Source organism: Camelus bactrianus, chromosome 5 (assembly GCF_048773025.1).
Source record: "Camelus bactrianus isolate YW-2024 breed Bactrian camel chromosome 5, ASM4877302v1, whole genome shotgun sequence".
Taxonomy (NCBI): Eukaryota; Metazoa; Chordata; class Mammalia; order Artiodactyla; family Camelidae; genus Camelus; species Camelus bactrianus.
This window is the reverse complement of record NC_133543.1, coordinates 5,926,047-5,945,609: the sequence shown is the minus strand read 5'-3', so window position 1 is coordinate 5,945,609 and position 19,563 is coordinate 5,926,047. Positions and strand designations below refer to the sequence as shown.

Here is a 19,563-nt window from a genome sequence, read left to right as displayed (position 1 = left end):
GGGCTCAAATACACTTCTGATTCTGGAACCTTGCACACTTGTCCTCAGAATAAAGGCAAAAAACAAAAAGTAAAATAAAACTCTGTAAACTCAAAGCATTGTTGAAAAAAAACTTAAAGAAGACCTAAATAACTGGACAGACACACCACGCATATTCCTGGATCAGAAGTCAGAGCTCTTGGAATGGCAGTGCTCCTCAAAGCGATCCGTATATTCAACATGGTCTCGATCACAATCCCAGCGGGCTCCTCTGCAGAAACTGACTAGCTGCTGCTACAATTCATATGGGAATTCAAGGGTCTCAGTAACCAAATCGTACTTGAAAAAGAAGAACAATTTAAGAGGACTTGTAATTCTCAATTTCAATCCTTACAACTGTATCTCCAGGTGAGATTAGAGGCCATTGTGAAGTTATTACTGTGTTTATCCTTATTTTCTAAATTCTCTACAATGAATATAACTGTTACAATAAAAAGAATAAAAAGTAAGGTTTCTTTTAAAATATACACACCGATTCACTCATTGGGAAAAAAATATTTTAACTATAAAGAGGTAAACAAATATCTAGTGAAAAAGGACTACTCAAAAACAAGAGTGTATTTACATTTTTCATTAATTGAAAACTGAAAAGCACAAACACATCAAGTTTCTAGGGAGACCGATGCAACAAATTAAGTTATTTTCAAAAATTCTAATTGAACAATGAAAACTCAAGAAAGGGAAAATTGTGATTGACACCCAAGTGCAAACACATGGAAAGCAAAGGCCTAGAAATCACAGTTCCTTTAACTCTGATACTAACACAATAGAAGAGGAAATTCCTCACTAAGGGGACAGTGGAATCCCATGCATAAGACAGCATACACAGTACAAACTGCACTAGAATCTGAGGTGATTTTCTTAGAAGAATTGCAAAGTTACAACATTGCTGAAAAACTATAAAAACACTGACAGACAGATTAAAACACACAGTCATATATATTATATAGAAACATATGAAGTCTACTCCCATGTTGCATAGAAACACAAACATATTTGTTCATTTATGGGCACTGAATATTTTATCCCAAGTAGAATATTTCAACTAAAACAAATAATCAATAATACACTCCTCTTGTCAAATGTACTTGATAAGTTACTCTGATATGTAACCATAATTTGTCTAAGATAGATCTAAAATTAGTGAAAAAGATCTTTGTATGGTTTCTTGAACTCTTCTCAAATTTCCAAACTTAATTTTAAAATAGATCTGAGCAGTATTTCTATATTAACTTTTCCCCCGTGAAATGAACAACACAGTCTGTTGTCAAAATTCTGTCCTTAGAATGATTCACAAGCACCGTATCCTAACAAAACTGCTGAACAGCAAGGCACTATCCAGACACTGTGACCAAACAAATGAAACACAAGGAAGACAGTGACCCTATTCTGGAGGGCTTACCGTATGTTTCAACACCAGGTATTTATTTGATTGGTTTGATTGGTTAGCAAAATAAAATCAATCAAGTACTTTCTTCTTTAAGCATTCTGTAAGTGATGACTCTGATGTTAGTGTCATGAGAAGGAAAGACTAAAGCAAGACTTCATTAGGTCAACTAGCAACAGCCATCACTGGGGAGTGAGTAATAAAGAAGTTAACTGATAGCAATGCTTCTGCCTACAAGAGACCTAAAATAAACCTACACTGATCTCTTTAAGGAAATGAGGAAATGAGGCCCCAATGAGAAAAACAAAAACTAACAAGAAATCAAAAAAGTAAAGGCTTTTTCATTAACGGTTCCAGGAAGGAGTGGAGCATGGTGGTGAGGATCACAGATACTTGGGACAAACATGAGGGTCTGAATTCCAACAGCACTGTGTAGCTTTGACACTGATAAGTCAGTGAAATTTTCTGAATCTCAGTCTCCTATCCATAGACTGGGGACAACAACAGCACCCGTCTCCTAGAACGGTCCTAATAATTAAGTTATTTTATATATAAAAGGTTAAATAAAATACCTCAGATATTAAATATTACCACAAAAGCACAAGGAAAAAAGAAAACAGAGATAAATTGGAGTTCATCAAAATTAAAAACTTTGCTTCAAATGACACCATACAGAAAGAGAAAAAACAACACACAGGAGAAAATTTTTTCAAATCATTTATCTGATAAGGAATTTGTATCTATAAAAAAAAAAGGACCTCCTACAACTCAACAATAAGAAGGCAACTCAATTAAAAAATGAATAGAGGATCTGAAAAATATTTTTCAAGGAAAATATACAAATGGCCAATAAGCACAAAGAAACGATGTTCAATATCATTAGCTGTAAGGGAAATCAAGTCAAAACCACTAGGAGAAACCGCTTCACACTCACTACAATAGGTTATAATCAAAAAAAGAGTAACAAGCACTAATGAGGACACAGAAGATGCAGAGGTCGCAGCCGTTGCTGGTGAGGAAGTAACACAGCCTGGCCACTTTGGAAAAAAGCCTGGCAGGTCCTTAGAGAGTTGAACATTTGGTTTCTGAATGACCAGGCAATTTTGCTTCCTGAGCACACACGTAAGAGAACTGAAAACAAATGTTCATATAAAAATTCCTACAGGAATATTCACGGCGCCATTACTCATCACAGCCAAAAAGCAGAAACAACACAAAAGTCTATCACGTGATGAATGGGTAAACAGAGGGGCCCAGCCATACAGTGGAATATTATTCAGCAATAGCAAGGCATAGAGTACTGACCCAGGCCACAACTTGGACAAATATTGAAAACGTTACTCAGTGTGAAAGAAGTCAGTCACAATAGATGGTTCCACTTACATGAAGTAACTAGATTTACATGAAATTTCCAGCACAGGCAAATCCACAGAGAGAGAAAAGTGGCTTTCTGGGGCTGTGGGAGGATGGGGAAGATGGGAATGTCTGCATATGCGTAAGGGGCTTCCTGTTGGGGGTATGAAAATTTTCTAAGATTGACTGGGATGAACAATTCTGGGCATAGAGTAAAAACCGCCGTACATTTTAATGGGTGAATTGTTATTAAAACTGGTAAGAAAAAAATCACCTCCAGCCAGTTACCTTCCCATAGTAAATGCAAATTGCTAAATTTTATTACAGGAAGAAGAAACTGCCCTCAGCATGAAAGCAGGAGTTCAGCAAATGTGAGTTAACCGAAATTGGAAAAGAGCATTTCACTTGAAACAGTTGATGAGTGTACACAAATTATTAAGACATGACAAGGAAAATCAGTTTGACATCACGAAGAAGCATTCTGCTTCAAATGCAGATCAAGGATTCGGCAAGCCCAGCTGCTACAAATGACCAGAGAAGTAACCTGGTTCTTTAAACAAGCGCCAGAGTCAAAAAGGAAATAATGGTGAGGAAAGCAGGCGGCCGAAAATCTGGAACAGTTTCCTACAAATACTTTCTCCACTGAAAATTCAAAAACAAAATGAAAGTGATGTGATGTTGTGTTGACCTCACGTGAATGGGCTTCCTCCGGTGCTCGACAGATTTGTAACCCCGAATGAGAGACTCAGGAGAATCACCATGGCTCCTGGGAGTCACCAAATGACTGCCCACCAGCTCGCTGACCACCATCACATCTGCCAGGGTTGAATTGCAGAGAAGAGACCAACTTCTGAAAGGCACAGGAAATATAGACAAGGGAAGAAAAGGCTGCAGTCAGTCCTGGGACAGAGGCCTTCTGAGCAGAGGCCAGAAGGCTGCAGGTGAACATGAGTGGCCCTGGGGCAGAAAGGGACCACGGGGGAGCAGACCTCAATTCTTTTCTCTCTCTCCCTCGGGTAGGAGAGATAAAGTCTGCATCCTTCTCACCTGGAACTGTGTGTTCTGGCTGGCAAAAGTCTTACCAACATGGAATGAATTACTCAAGACTGTGGAAAAAGGAAAGAAAGCGAGAGGGATTAGGGAGCCAACTCCAAGAACCTCTCAAATGCTCCCATATTTATTGTGTATAATCAAAGGAAATAGTCTTTAACAGTTGTGTGATAGTAAGGAGGAACTTCGTGAAAGATGGGATGAGGCAGAGATTGTAGAATCCGCAATGAGTAAAAAGGCTTAGTTTACCTTTAGGGGAGACATGGGGAGAGGGGAACAAGATAAATTCTTTAGATATCTTCATTACAAAGCAGACCACCAGATCAGCCAGGTCCCTGTTTTGGGAATAATGTACTATCAAACAGCAAGCACGCCCAGCGTTTATAGCTGAGTGCCTGGGTCATTGCTGTGCAGAAATCTTCCACGCAGGTCCGCACAGGTAGAAGTGCCACAACGTGCTCAGAAATTATACCGTCATCACCCCTGGGCTCCCATGGACTGGTTTCAATTTAACCAAACTCATGAGAGACTGATGCAAGAAAACCAGAAATTTAATTTATTAATGTAACAGGAGATGTGAAACTACAAACCAGACTGAAATATCAGAGTTCAACCATGAGTACAGATTCTCCTCAACAGCCCAATCACAGGCAGGCAGTCACATGACAAGAGTGGACAGAAGCAGAGCAGGAAGGGTTTCTAGATTAACTCAATGGACTAAATTTCTGTTATACGAAAAGATCTGCTGCCCAGAAGACATTTAACCCCAATCACAGTGCACTGTCCGTGGACTGTGGCTGAGACACGACTGTGAGCACCTGTGTATCTCTCCTTTCCCTGTCCTTTCTGGGCTAAGTGATGCACAGAGGTACAGAGATCCAGGGATGCAGATACCTCTAAACACCCAAAGCCCATCCCTGGGAGCCTGGAAACCAGACAGCAAGGGTTTAAATACCAGCTCTGTCACTTACTAGCTCTGTGACTTTGGCCAACTTACTTACTCTCTCCGTGCCTCAATTTCCACATTGTAAACCTGGGATAACTATCAAACCTTCCTTACTCACTTGTTGTGAAGATTGAAGGATTCATTTCTGTAAAACGCTCAGAAAAGAATGTAGCACATTTTTGGTGCTCAACAAATGTGAATTTAATAAGAAAGTGATTTACAAATCTCCCTTCTAATCATCTTCTGTGTTTCATGGCTAGTCTGAGTCCCAAAGGAAATCCTTATTTCCCCTCTTATAAACTCTTGGGGAGCACCCTTCTGTTGCATCCCACCACCTGTTTAAATTGAGGGAAGGGATGCCTCCTCCACAATCTGGTCCATGGAGAGTGTTTTTCCCTTCACACCCCTGACCCCTGGACAACGGCTAGCCCTCCTCACACTAACAGATTGAGGTGTGAGTCCGGGTCGACAAGCAGGGCATATGAAACCTTTCCTTTCCCTCCAGTGTTGGCCACCATTGGGAAGCACCCGGGATGCTCAGCTCCATGGCAGGGCAGCCCTGTGCATGATGGGGCAGATCCTCTTAAGGGAAGGCTCACTGTGGCCCAGAGCTAACTGGGACTGCATGAGTCTCTAGTTCTGGGGCACAGTATCATGACACGCATTTTCCCACAGCCCTGAAGTTCATGGAGAACGTGGCTTCATCAGTAATACAGGAGACATTTATCGCCTGCCTGTTCTTCTGAGTCATCTCTCAGTTGGCTGCTGGAGAAAACATGTGTATAGGTATTGGGTCCCCTTAAGCCCCAATATATATGAAGTAACAAAAAATTCTGTGGCTTAACATTGGTTCAAGGCGACTGTGTAACTGTCCTGACCCTGCTGATGCTAAATTATGGGTATAGGAACTATGGAACCTCCTCAAATATCTTTCAGCATAAAACCAGCTTTTCTTATTTTCCTGTTTCTTAGTAACTGCCAAAGACTGTAAAATGATGGCTTCATACAAAACAGGAGCTAAACTTTATGAGCCCTTTGACATTCCCACTGTGCTAAACACTTTACATAATTTCTAATTCTCACAATTCTGCAAAGCAGATACGAGCGTCCCCATCTCACAGACGAGGGAATAACTCAGAGCAAACTGACTCAGGCTCACGTGGCTCAGTGGCAGCACGTGCACGCAAACCCAAGACAAAAAACTACACCCCTTCTTATATGTACAAAATCACCTCCCAACAAATGATACACAGCTGCTGGGTCAATACTCAGGGAACTCAGTACACTTTTCAGCTTTAAGGTGCTCCAGAGGCCGCTCTTAGCTGTTTTATAAAATCCCGGCTCACTGACTTCTAACACTGGAAGAAAAGACCGATTTTGCCATTGTTTGCACAGCAAGTCTGAAATGTTCACAGCGAGATGACAGAATAAGTCTAAGACATAAGCAGAATAATTTTTCCAGGTAGACAGACATAATGGACATTGTGCTATTCTGAAGCACTAAGCAACGGAATCAAAACAAAATAACATTTGTTAAACCTTCTTTTGCAAAAGGAATATTAAGACTGTTAGAACGTGCAACAGCACCACCTATGGCTAAAAACACCTTCCAGGTTGCTGGGAAAAATGCAACACAAAAATTGCCTGTTGGATCAGAAAGAAGAATCAGATAATTAAATCTTATGTAGCACATAGTGCACTTTGCTTCGGGGAAGGGAGGTGTATTCAGTATTTAATCTGACATTGCTAATACTCCTGAATATAAACAAAAGACACAGGCTCATGGAAACTTCTTTGTAGAGGAAAGAATCCAGTCCAGCCACTTCATTTTACAGGAGGGGAGACTGAGATCTGGGATCTGTCATCCTGGCAATCAGCAGCAAATCTCTCCTAGGCCTCATGTCTTGCACTGTAGCAAAAACCAACAGATCTGTACTAGGCCTATATTCATAAAAGTCACGTCTGTATTTTTCCAACAGTAATTAATATAGGTATCTTGCAAAATACTTCTCAAAGAGCCAGGAAAGCATACAAGTGTATTGAAATTCAAAAACATTTATTTGCACATTAAAACAGCATGAGCTTTATTCTATTAAAAAAAGTGACATGTCAAATCAATGTTTTGATATTTTAAAACCTATTAAGAGTGCAGAAAAATAAATCAAAATTTTCTTTAATCACAAAAGAGAGAAGCTTATTCCCTGAAAATGATCAATGTAGATTTTTCTAAACTTAATGATTCTGGTCAGATTCCTACGAATTTAAATGTCTGAGTGGATGGTTACACGGCAACATGAATTCTGAGTTGTAACAACACACATTCTGTGTAAATAATATTCAAGGCCGTCTGCTTAAGGTGATTTAACTAGTCCCTGTCTCACTAGAATGATAAAGATTTCATTAAAACTTCATACTGCACACACACACACAAAACCCTGAATCCTTGTTACTTTAAGCCATATTCATATATTCATAAATATGCATATTGAATATGCATCAGAAACAAGCCACCCTCTTTAGTATTCAGAGTTGATCCTTCTAAACTATCTGTCCTTGTGACAGCATATTTTTATAAGCAGCTCTTGGGTGCTTCATATACAAGGCGTCCACCTCTCACAGTCAAACAAGGTAAAGGGCATCACTCAAATTTCACAAATGAGGAAATGTACTTAAGCCATGAAAACAACTTACATATTCATCATCAGGAAAGAAAAGAGTAAAGATTTTACTTACAATATTCACTGACAAAACTTTCCTCCATACTAAGACTACATAGAACCAATTCAGTCTTTGTAAATTTTTCTGTCAATAAGCACCACTAGAGAAAAACAAGCAACATCATTAGCAATGGTTGGACTTTCAAAGCCCACTCCAATTTTGCACTATAATCATTTTTAATGTTTTGATTTTAGTGTTTACAGAGCACTAAAATAAAAAAATATAAAGTTTTTAACTCATTGCCTGAGAAAGCAACATTTGTGAAAATGTACAATTTTAATTTATGCCACTCTGTCTAACATTCTCACTGGTGTCTCTCCTTTGAAGGCTTCATGAAGCTGAGATCGCTAAAATCGTTCATTTATGGACTCACAGGAGTTCGGGAAACCACTCAACTTGGGGCTGATCAGAGGAGCCATTGAGAAAGCATCCTGTGCAGCCTGGGTTCCAGCCCTGAGCCTGCCAGCGCCAGCTGCGTGAGATTTGGGACAAGCTGCCCCATCTCTCAACCCCTCAGCTGCAGAAAAGGAGACACTGATACCTACCCTTAAACACCTGCTATGAATTAAAACATGAGGAAAGCATTTTAGCCTTAGGTAAGTGTCCACTCAGAGCAAGCTTGGTCATTATGATGATGAGGATTACTTTTAATAAGTTAAGGCAGACCAAAAATTAGAAATCACCATAAAGGAGAAACATTTTATGTCAATGAGCATTTCCTTTTGAATGGATTGCAGAATGTTCAATTGATTTTTTTAATAAATCAAATTTTGTCCACTAATTATAGATTTACAGGTTCATGGACAAGTCTCCAGAAAAAGAATTAGAGGTCACTAACCTCTGCATACAAAGAAAGTAAAGTTTAAAAAAAATCAGGGGGGAGATTATACCTCACTTGAGAGAGTATGTGCTCAGCATGCATGCGGCCCTCAGTTCAGACACCAGTAACTCCATTTAAAAACTTTTTTTTAAGAAATGGAGAATTAACTCAAAAAGGTGGAGGAATGCAGAATTTTTTTAGAGAATCAACTCAGATTTAAGATGGGGAAAAAAATATCCATTTCTCACAGGAATTCTTGAGAACTATGTAAACCGGATCTGAGTTGTCTAATCTTTTAACATTATTCATGAATTCATATTACCAAGTCTTAAAACTGCCTGATAACCCACAGGGGTGATCCTGATCATAACAGCTGCCAACACGGATCGAGCTCCGGCTACGAATGGTCTGTTCTGCCATCTATGCCCCTGAGGCCTCACCAGGCTGGGAGCACTAAATTCGGTCATTCATGAGCATCACGTGTAAGTCCTCCCTTTCTGCTTCTCACTCCCCCCTCACCAGACCCTCTGAGGGAAGCACTGTTATCATCTTCCCCAACCGAAGATAAGGCCACTGAGGCACAGAGACTAAACCTGCTCCAGGTCACATCGGCAATAAAGGATGTCTATAATTCTGCTGTTCTATTATTGAGAAAGGAATCTGACATATCAATTCAAGGGAGACTGTTAAATAATCAAGTCTGTCAGGTCTTCACCTCAAAGAGCAGATACTATAGATTCCTGACGTAGGATGAGGCTGCCGCCACATACTGACTCAGCTTGAAATTAATATCCAAGATGAAGCAGCGGATACATGTAAATATTCACGACTGTCAATTCTGCTCTCGGGTCTGGGCCCTTCACTGCCTGAACGGGGGTGAAATCCCCACCCGTGTCAGGGAGGGAAGCGCAGTTCTTCTGGGACTCACCCAGGATTCACGGGCTGTTTCCCCCCCACAGGCTGTCCTCAACTATTAAAAAGCTCTCAAGAATTTTACACCATGCAAAACTAAAAGACGTTTCTGCAGATGGAGCACTTTCTCAGGCTTAAACCTTTTTTGCCTACACTCAGCAAGTGGGAAAATAACACATGACTCTGCAAAGTCTCTGACCCTCACCACTCACAGGAGTAGAATGGCCTCAGCACAAGATGACTCTTCACGGATGAGAACAAAATAAACCCGCCCCCAACCACAGGCACTCCCAGAGACAGCGCTCAGCAGTCTTCTGCACACTCACGGTTGTGCAGCCCTCACCACCATCTATTTCCAGAACACTTCATCATCCCATAAGAACACCCCTGCCACTAGCAATCACTCCCCTACCCCCCTCCACCCAACCCCTTGCAACCATCACCTGCCCTCTGCCTCTGCATGTGCCTATTCTGGGCATTTCAGATCACTGAATTCAACAATATGTGGCCGTTTGTGTCTGGTTCCTTTCACTTAACGTGCTGTTATCAAGGCTCGTCCAGGTTGAAGTGGTATCAGCATCTCTCTTTTTTTTTTTGAAAGTGTTAAAGTTTATTAGAAGGTGGTAAGTACTATCAAAAAGAGTAGAGAGGAGCATAAGTGATTGGGTTTCAAAGGGAAAAGGGCGGGTTGAGCAGTCAGTGTGGACTTCCCAGAGCAGGTGGCATTTTTCATATTCCCCTTTAATTATTTTTTCTTTTTTATTCACTTTTACGTCTGAATAATGTTCCACTACATGGAGATACTACATTCTGTTCATCCATTCAGCAGCTATGTATGGACGAGCTCCAAACGAATGAGTGTAAGAGGTGACTAGGCAGGGATGGCATTTAAGCAAAGGGCAAGATGTGCTTTCAAAAAAAAAAAAGCCAACAAACAGAGGCACAAGGAAATTCAGCGCGTTTCTGAGAAAGTGCATGCTTGCTTCACGATGACTGCCGTGCAGGGCTGGGGGGGGAGTGACAGGAGACACAATGAGAGAGTCACCTGAGAATATTCCCCATGCAAGCAGCTCAGCCAATTCTCCTCCCTCATCCTGTATTTTAGAGCCATTTTTGATAGGTTTTCTATTTCAAGTAACAGTACTTAGTTACACATCTGATCATCTGCATCAGATCACCTTACCTCCAAGACACAGAAAGTCATTCACTGACTGGAGCAGCTCCAAGACATAACGGTGATGGACCAGGGAGTCCTGCAGCATCCCGGCCTGCAGGCACAAACCCCCACATGTTCCATGGTGATGTCCGGAAAGTAAAATGCATGGAAATTTCTCACTGCTTGTGCACGATATCTGCCCCCAAATTGCCCCAAAATCATGCTGGCAAAGCACTACTGAGCCCTCTCACTACAAAAAAAAAAAAAAAAAAAAAAAAAGAGAGAGAGAGAGAGAACAGAAAAGAAAAGAATAAAGCTAAGAAGGCAAATTTAGGGTCTTCCATTGAAAACCAGCAACCATCACTGCCAGTAACTCAGCTGGAATTGTCCTGACTTCAAAAACCACTGCGCAGTTACATTGCAAACGTGATAGACATATATGTATTCCACGTAGATGATATTACAGTAGGATTTTTCTTTTCGAAATTTCCAGTTGCAACATTAACACAAGAAAGATTATGTTTCAGCTTTAAAAAAATCAATTATTTTCCACTTTCTTAATTTTGAACCTATTATTATTTTATAAAGGGTGCTATGCTGCAAATTATAAACCAACTATTTGGCTTCTGCCAACAAGACCTTTATGACTTCACTATTTCAGAGCAAGATTTAATGATGCTTTGAGAAGTGGGGCCTGGGGCGCTCACTAACAGCTCTTTAAATACTGACAAGGATGTGCTATTTAAATAATGCAAAGGCTCTAACGCTACATTAACTCAGAAACCAAAGAAATTACACCAAAGCCTTACTTTATCATTTTTAAATTTTGCTATTCTTTTGAATATTAAATTTCTTAAAAGATAAGATTTTTTTTGAGAAACACAGCAGCTGTATTAAATTTCCTCTCACCAAGAAAGCAATCTTTATCAAGAATAAATACCCCTATGGAAATCCAAATGACGGGACGTTTCTAGCTAAGTGAACATGCAGATCTCAACACAAGACTAAATCCTATCAGATCTCACTCGAACGAGCTCAACAATGTCCTGTGCTACCCTGAAACTTAGCTATTCTCTTCCAAATGTTGGCTGAGCTTAGATCATCACACAATGCAGGGAAGAAGAGAAAAGTCCACCTGGTTGCATCCGTTTTCTTCCAGCCACAAGGTGCCGCTAGGGGGTCCCCGTTAATAAGCTCTCCCCATGAGGAAATCCGGCATTAACACTGCCCCTGCCGTCCCCAAGCAGCCCCGACGCCCCTCTCCCACTGGTGGCCGCCCAGCCTGTCAATGGTCTTCTAATGACCCTCCCAGTTGGTGGCACTCTCCCCCTCTTCCCTGCTTCACACACACACTCACACACACACACACACACACACACACACACACACACACACACACACACGGAGCCAGGACAGCCTTCCCAAAGCACAAATTTGATTACATCACCCCCACTTCAAACCCTTCAGAGGCTCCCTGGTAGAGTTCTAGCCCCACCCCCGACCCTGCTCGCCCAGCCTCACCTCAGTACCCAGGTCCCCAATGACCTCAGGCGCCCCCTGAACTGCTGCTACTTCCCACTTGCCTCCAAGCCCATTTTGACTGTTTGTCAAGGGAGCCTTCCTTCCCTCGAACCTCTACACTTTGGGTTAGGTGCCCCTGCTGTGTTCCTAGAACATTCTACGCTAAGACAACTTCTGACACTGCTAAACTCTCAAGAAGCAATACATTTTGCTTACTACTGTGAGTCCACCCTCTCTCCCCTGGACACTCAGAATTGCATGTGTTATGAATAAATGAATGAAGGGGTGGGTCTCAAAGGGACGGGCAGAGCTACTCTCGCCCACCCCGACCCCTTCTTTCTGTAGAACATCAGAAGCAAAACCAGGAGTACCTCTCCTGAGGGTCACTTTCTGCTGACAAACTTCACTGCCTCTTCTGTGTCAATTCTAGTAAAAAACCAAGCTCCTCCTAAGCCCTCCATCCCTAGGCCCACTCCAGTGTCCTCCCAAGCAGGGGCACACTCCACCCTGGACCACACAGTGCACTCTCCCCGAGTCCCCACCCCACAAGCCTCCAGGCCTCTACTCGGGCTGCTCCTGCCACCTGAGTCACCCTCTTGATTCCTTCTCCTGGCTGACTCTTACTCTGTCCTCATAACTGAATGTAGAGCCCATTTCTTCAAGGAAGCCCTCTCTGATGAAGTCCTTTAGCTCTTGGCTGGGCTCCCTCTACAGCAGGACTGCTTGGCGACCTACTGGTGTTTGTCCACCTGCTCCTCTGAGACCATGAACTCTTGGAGGCCACGTGGGAAAAAGGAGTGAGACAACAAGAGGGGTGGGAAGAGCAAAAAGCAAAATCACAACCCAAGTCCCAGATTCAAGGATTCTGTCTCAGAAGAAAAGAATAAAATGTTTCATACGTATGTCATTTGGCTATGAGTTTTGTGGCTCATGGAAAGCAAGAGGTTGGTGTTCTAGTCTAAAATCCAAGTTACATGCAAAGAAATGTACATATTCATATCCAAAGGAAACCAGAGTTGCTCAACAACAGTTTGCAGTTAAAATCAAAGGAAATTTGATAAAGGCAATCTCTCTCGCTCTCTCTCTCTTTGTTTTTTTTTTTTTTTTTTTGTATCATATTGTTGTAGAAGTATTTGTATAACTAAGTGATGGCTACAGCCTATGATTCTGCACTGGAGTGTTTGGGGCAGAGGAAGCCCAGATTACATGCACTGTGTAAATGCAATCACACCAACACACTGACAGGTGCCCTACTGGCTGAGCTGAAGTTCCAAAGCAGACAACATTACGATGCAAGACAGCTCTCATTAGAAAGTAAGGAATGCAATGTTCTGTCCTCAATTACTTACGTTATATGGGCCATTAAGCGATAGTGCATCTTGTCTAATGAAACCCCAAAATAAATTGTTAACGTCGATTTTCTCCATCTGACCCTTATTTGCTAACTTTGGATATCAAACCCTCACTCCATACAGAAAGCTCAGACCTACGGTGCAGCAGGTTACATCCCGTGGAAGAAAGTCTATCAAGGGAGAACTGGAGAGATTCCCTTCAGAAGCTGCTAAGTCTGGTTTTGCACCTGTACGTCATTTGCAACCACATCATCGTCAAAAGAGTAAGACCTTACCTCTGTGGGGCGAAAAGCACTGCGGTGCTTCTGAACAATTAAAGAACACTGAGATTTGGGAAAGAGTCCTGAGGCACTTAAATCGTACTTTTTGTGAAAGGCTCCAATACTGACCCAATTCACCAATCCAGGTACAACATGGAGGTACCGGAATTAGTAGAGAGAACATGCCCTTGAAGTCTGACAAGGCCCTGCTTGAATCCTGCTACAGCATTTACTAGCCGCGAAATGGACCAATTCCTTAACCCCTCTGAGAAGGCTTCCCAATCTGCAAACGGGGGCTGCCACCGCCCACCTGGGAGGCACGGATGTGAATGCAACACGCAAGTAGTGAGGCCGACTGCTACCTGACACGAGACCTGGCTAGTTTCCCTCCGCTGCCCTTCTCCCCCTTTAAACTTGCCCTGTTCCCCCTGGTAATGGTCAAGCCCCGGACCAGACTGCCCGATTCTCCTGTGTATCCCCGGATACATGTCTTACCCTTAGGAGGCCAGAAAAGAACTATCTCCTCCAACGTCATTATCAATGTTCTTAAGAGTCTGGGTTTTTTTAACTCTATTTTGCAGGGAGACAATTCCAGAACTGTCCAACCACCATTCTCCACTTTGGCTCCTTCTCACCTCAAATCTTCTGTCTGCTGGCCTTTTGTTCGTGGGAAAGAGAGTCCGCTAGGGTGGAGACTCCCTAGGCCTCTGTCCCTCCCTCACAGGTGAGTGTGACTACATTCTCAACACTCCCCACTCCGAATCCATCTTCCGAGGAGGTTCCCCTCCTGGAACATGCAGCCTCTGCTTCATCCCCAGATGCGCACGCGTGGCCACAACCCTCCACTCAGATTTCTTCCTGGGTGGACCTGCCCAACCCCAAGACCCTTAAGGATAAATGCCATTGCTCTGAAAATCCCAAACGCCACTGAGTGACACGCCAAAGCTGCATGGTCTGGGCTTTCCTCCAACCCAGGCACAGCCCTGACCCGCCTCAGCCTCAGTCTGCACCTCTCGAGATGAGCTCATCCACCTGCACGGCTGTGAACACCAGCTAAGAATGACGACTCCCAACGTGTATCTCTAGTCTGGCTCCTTCACCTGAGCCCCGGGGCCAAAGACCCGAGTGCCTCTTTGAAGTCCTAACTTGGATGACAAATGGAATCTTAAAAATGCCTCATGTCCACCATTTACTCTAGAGTTCGATTCCTGGCAGGTACCTCCCAGGCTCCCAATTTTAGTAACAGACCCAGAACCCACCTAGGTGTTTGAGGTCACATTCAATTTCCCCTGTTCCTCCCCCCGGCCCTGCCCTGGAATCAGTCTTGTCATTTCTTTTGCTAAGCCAGTCTCAAGTCTGGTTCTGCAAGGACCACGGATGGAACCCCACAAGCTGACAGCAAGGTGCAGTTCGTCACAGTCCTCCGAAGAGAGCTCCCTGGATGGGGAGGCATCTCCTGCCTCTGGTCACCTCAGAAGGCACTGGATTCTCACAAAGGAGGCCCAGGAGAAGGGACTCAAGGTTCTCCTGTGGTCTGAACTTTGAAGGGCCCGAGGTTTGGGGGAGTTCCTAGTTATCAGACACACCTGCCAGTGAGCAGATGAGGATGGGGGAACCCAGGCTAGGCTGTTCTCACTCCGACCCCTGGGCTCTCGGGAGCCACGGGAAAGGCCTGTTAAGGGCACAGCCCAGCCTTCACAGATCCCAGCCTGCATTTGCCAACCCAGAGAGCCTAGACTCCTACTTGCGATTCTTGTGTTCTGTTCCCCCCCAGAATGTGATGGGCTCTTTCAGAATGTCTGGCCTGTCTCAAGCGAGACCAAGTCAGTGAAGGATGAAGTGTCCACAATTGGGCCAGGGCATGAAAGGTGAAACAAGGTCTCATGGCCAGCATGACGGTGGTGGCCAAACCCTTCCCCCGGGTGAGATGAACCAGGGTGTGGGTGAGAATGCAAGGTCACTTCACAGCTGACTAGGGTGTTGGAGACTCACTACCGCAAACTAACGACACGGCCGTCAGTGGTGGACGTCAGCTGCAACAGACACGGAGTCAGCTATTTACTGCCATAATGGGTTAATAGTAAAGGCTGGTGCAGGGAGGACTGCATGGCTGCTGAGGCAAACCACAGACCCGGCTCTGAATGTCCACCGGCTGGAGCACAGAGGAAGCTACAGTCCCCTTTAGCGGTCCCTGTGTCCACCAGATCCAAGTGAGCCAGCTACTTAGGAGAAGTCCATGTTGTTCTGATACTCAGAAAAACCAGCCTCGTAAAGGGAAAATAAGAGTGGCATGGAGTTTAGACCCGCTCCTGCCTCTCTATGAAGGCAAAGTAAATTAAATGGCACCGGGAAGGTGAATGAAAAAACAAAAAACAAAAAACCGCTGACTGCTTCTTCCAACAGCATCCCCTGCAGCTGCTCACCCCCGAGACTGCCACTTTCTCACCAGTGACCGCCGGCCAGGAAGCTCCGTCACGCACGTCACACAGCGACAGCCCTGAACCGCGTGCCAAGCACGTTTGTCTAAAAGCCAGAATCAAGGATGATGCTGCATATTTTGACATTCCAAGTTTAAATACTCCTTGAAAAAAATCCCTCAGCAGCCGCCTAAATCAATTCACATCTCACTTCTTCAAAACAATCAAACAAATTTAATAAGGGCGCATTTGTCACCAAACATAAGAAGGACCAAACTGGTTCCTCAAAGCAAGGATTTTAACAGGTATCAAACACCAGTGGGTGATGTGCTAACAAAGCAAAAATTCCAAAAATCTAGAAAATAAAAAGATGACTAGGATAATATATGGATCAAGGCAACTGTTAAGGTTTTTGCTTTTTAAAGCGATGGGGATAGCACGGAGGACAATCTCGCTATTTCCAATGCAGTGTGTGCACAGTCCACATTTCAGATGCAACAACATGCTCACAGGGCGGTACAAGATAGAAAGGGAAATAGAAAAAGGAAAAGAGGAACAGCGAAAATTAGAAACACATGAGAACAAAAATAACTGAGAGCAATTACAAGAATTTACGTGAGTTTGGTGAGGACAGGGACGAGGGGACGGTGAGACCCACCCTCACCTATTGTTCCAGGGAAGGCAGGGGCCTGAGGCGAGCGGCGCTGCCGGGGGACCCCAACGTGGTCAGCGCCCCAAACCTAAACTTCACCTAGATGCGTGTAGACAGCTTTTGAGCTACAAAATGTGGTCGCATTTCAAGCTGGACAATTTTACTCACTCCCACCAAGAGTAACAGGAGAGAATTAGGCTCTGTTCCTGCACCAAAGCATTGTTTAAAAAATTAATGACTGTGTAATAGTAAAAGAAACAATGGAGTAAAAGTGACTGGAGGAGAACTTACTTGACCGGAGCTCACTGGCCGCGTTATCTCACTGACGTTCAGATGCTGGCTGAGCCCTTACGGTACCAAAACAGACAGACCCACCAGGAGGGAGGTTTAATGCGCTGCTGTATTTTGATGCCGGGAGCCATGCCTGGTACACAAGAATCTGGGTAAACAATGGTGACAGTGTCAACCACTATGGGCTAAGCACACAACCAGCTACTCCGCCAAATCCCAAGGACAGACTTCAAAAGGCAAAAACAAGCTGGTATTCTCTGTTGGGTCTGCAGACTCAGAGCCAAGCAGTTGCTGAGCAAATATGTCACCAGTGCCTCCTGTGACAAAAGAGTAGGCACTGGTCAGGGGGCTGGGGCAGGGCTCCAGGCTTCCACTGCTCACCCACCATTATGTCCAGGGGGAGATGTTGGTCCCTACTTACCTTGCACCGATGTACCGACATTGACTGACGCCTGGGGACTCAGCAGGTGGTGACAGGTAACGGGAATGGAGCCAGCCTGGGAGTGGCACGGTGCTGGCATCTGTGTCCTCAGCTTTGATTAGGCCACTACATCTGCCAGCTCATCTACAAGAAGCAGAAGGGGAGAAAGCCGTGTAGATCACAGGGCCCTGTGAGGACAAGTACAGGTCATGGAGACGACAAGCATCGCCCCTTCCTTAAGATATAGAGGTATGTCAGGGGAGGAAGTGAAAATTCATCCAGAGACCGCCAGGCACCACAAGCAGGTGGGACTCGGGTCCCCTGTGCCTGTCACTCACAGGACTGGTCTGGACTTTCTTTTTATCAATTCTCTGGCATCTTCTCCTCCAACTTACCAACAACCAGAAAGTAGAATCTGATTTAAGACTCACAGAGAATCGCAGAAACCCTCCTCCACATCAGGCCCGGCAGCTCGTGCCAGGCCCTCCGACCGTCACCTTTGGGACCGCCATGAGCCCTCTCCAGACTCAAGGCCCGAGGCCGTAGGTCGGGGTGGCACAGATTCCCACACTCTCCCCAGCAAAGGGGGACCACCTCTCGGCAAAGGCATCTCACCTTCTTCTTCCCGAGGGAAATCTCGATAGATACACAGGGAAACAGAGCAGAATGTGGGGGGGTAGGCAGCCCAGAAGAGCTCGTCTGCACTTCCAAGGCAAAGTGGGTCCGTTGACCTAATCACAGGGACAAAGTGAGGACGAATCTTTCCCTGCTGTGCCCCATGCTCCGTGACACGCCTTTCCCTGTGTAAGGAGCTCATTTGGAAGCCCCTGGCAGTGTTTCTGTTGTCCTAAATGGGCATGGTGGTTGTCAGGCAGGGAGAGAATTCCTGAGCCGTGCAGGTGCTGGACCTGGGAGGCAGGAGACACTGGCTCCACCCCCAGCTCAACCAGCACCTCATTCTGCGTCTCAGGATTCAGCATGACATCTATAAGCAAAGGGATGAGACTGTCCCAGGACATGCTGTCCAACAGGAATGAAATGACAGCCATGTAAAGAAAGTTTCCCAGTTGCCACATTTAAAAATGTAACCCCCCCAAAAAAAACCCTAGAAACTGATTTTAAGAACATATCTTACTTATTGTACAGTATGTAAAATACTATCATTTTGACATGTAATCAATAAAGAAAGAAACAAGATAGTTTACATTCTTTTTACTAGACAAGTCTCACCGTCTGATGTGCATTTGACCTACAGCACATCTCAGCTCAGAGCAGCCTCCTCCCCAGCTCTCCTAGCATCAGTGGCTTTGGCTACTCTATTGGACAGCAACTCCAGGGGTCACACAAGGGGAATTGGCTGAAAAGCGGGAGTAAGTGTCCATAATAACCCTAAAAGTATCTCTCTGAAACAAAGGCGGATTCACTTTTAAACGTCTGAAAACCGGCGGGTTTCACCTCCCTCACGCCTTGGCTACAAGACAGCCCTCCTCCTTGCTGATCCCTTTCTGGATGTAGGGAAGCAACCCTTCACACAGCCAGGGTGTCCGGGCATCCAGGTAGACTTTCCTGCTCTCTGTGTCCAATCCCACAAAGTCCTCCTTCTCAAACAGGATGTAGAGCAGGAGGATCTTGTCCCCAGTCTTGTCGGATGCACAGTCCAGCCACTTGGACTTGAGCATGATGAAGAGAGACTCAGTGAAGTCCTCGATCCTCTTCTCCACCACCCTGCAGTCCTCGTAAATTGAAGGCCACGTTGGTGCGCGGCTGCTCGGCCACCTCCCCATGCAGCACAAAGACAAAGAGCCGAGAGTCATAGAGCGTGGTGCCATACAGCTCCTCTGCACGTGGAGCTTCTCGAAGGTCTTGGCCAAGAGGCAGTCGGTAATGGTGACAAGGCCCACGACCTTGTGGTGGGTCTCGAAGTCGCTCCACCCATTCTCGGGGCATAGTGGTGACTGTAGTGGATACAGTGTTCCCACTGCGAGCCGCAAGGGATGATCTGCCTCACCAAGGAGATTCGCTTATAGATGCAAAAGAAATTCTCCTCTGAGATGATCCCCACGGGTTGGACCACCACGGGGAGAGTCTGGTGGTCCTAAGCACACTGCACGTAGTCAGGGATGTTCATGTTGCAGGCCCTGACGAGAGGGAAGAGGAGACCGAGGTACATACTGTGCTGCGGGCTGCGGGCCTCACTGGGTTGCGGTGACCTGGTGTGTACCAGTCAGAAGGCAGGGGGAGCCCAAGCAAAGCCGGGGGTACAGTTTG

General features: G+C 44.7%; 2 pseudogenes; both read right to left on the bottom strand.

The window, feature by feature from the left end:
• Positions 1-19,563, bottom strand: part of LOC141577679 (trafficking protein particle complex subunit 9-like) — a 141,119-nt pseudogene that overhangs the window by 89,043 nt on the left and 32,513 nt on the right.
• LOC141577678 (trafficking protein particle complex subunit 9 pseudogene) lies at positions 18,640-19,423 on the bottom strand (annotated as a pseudogene).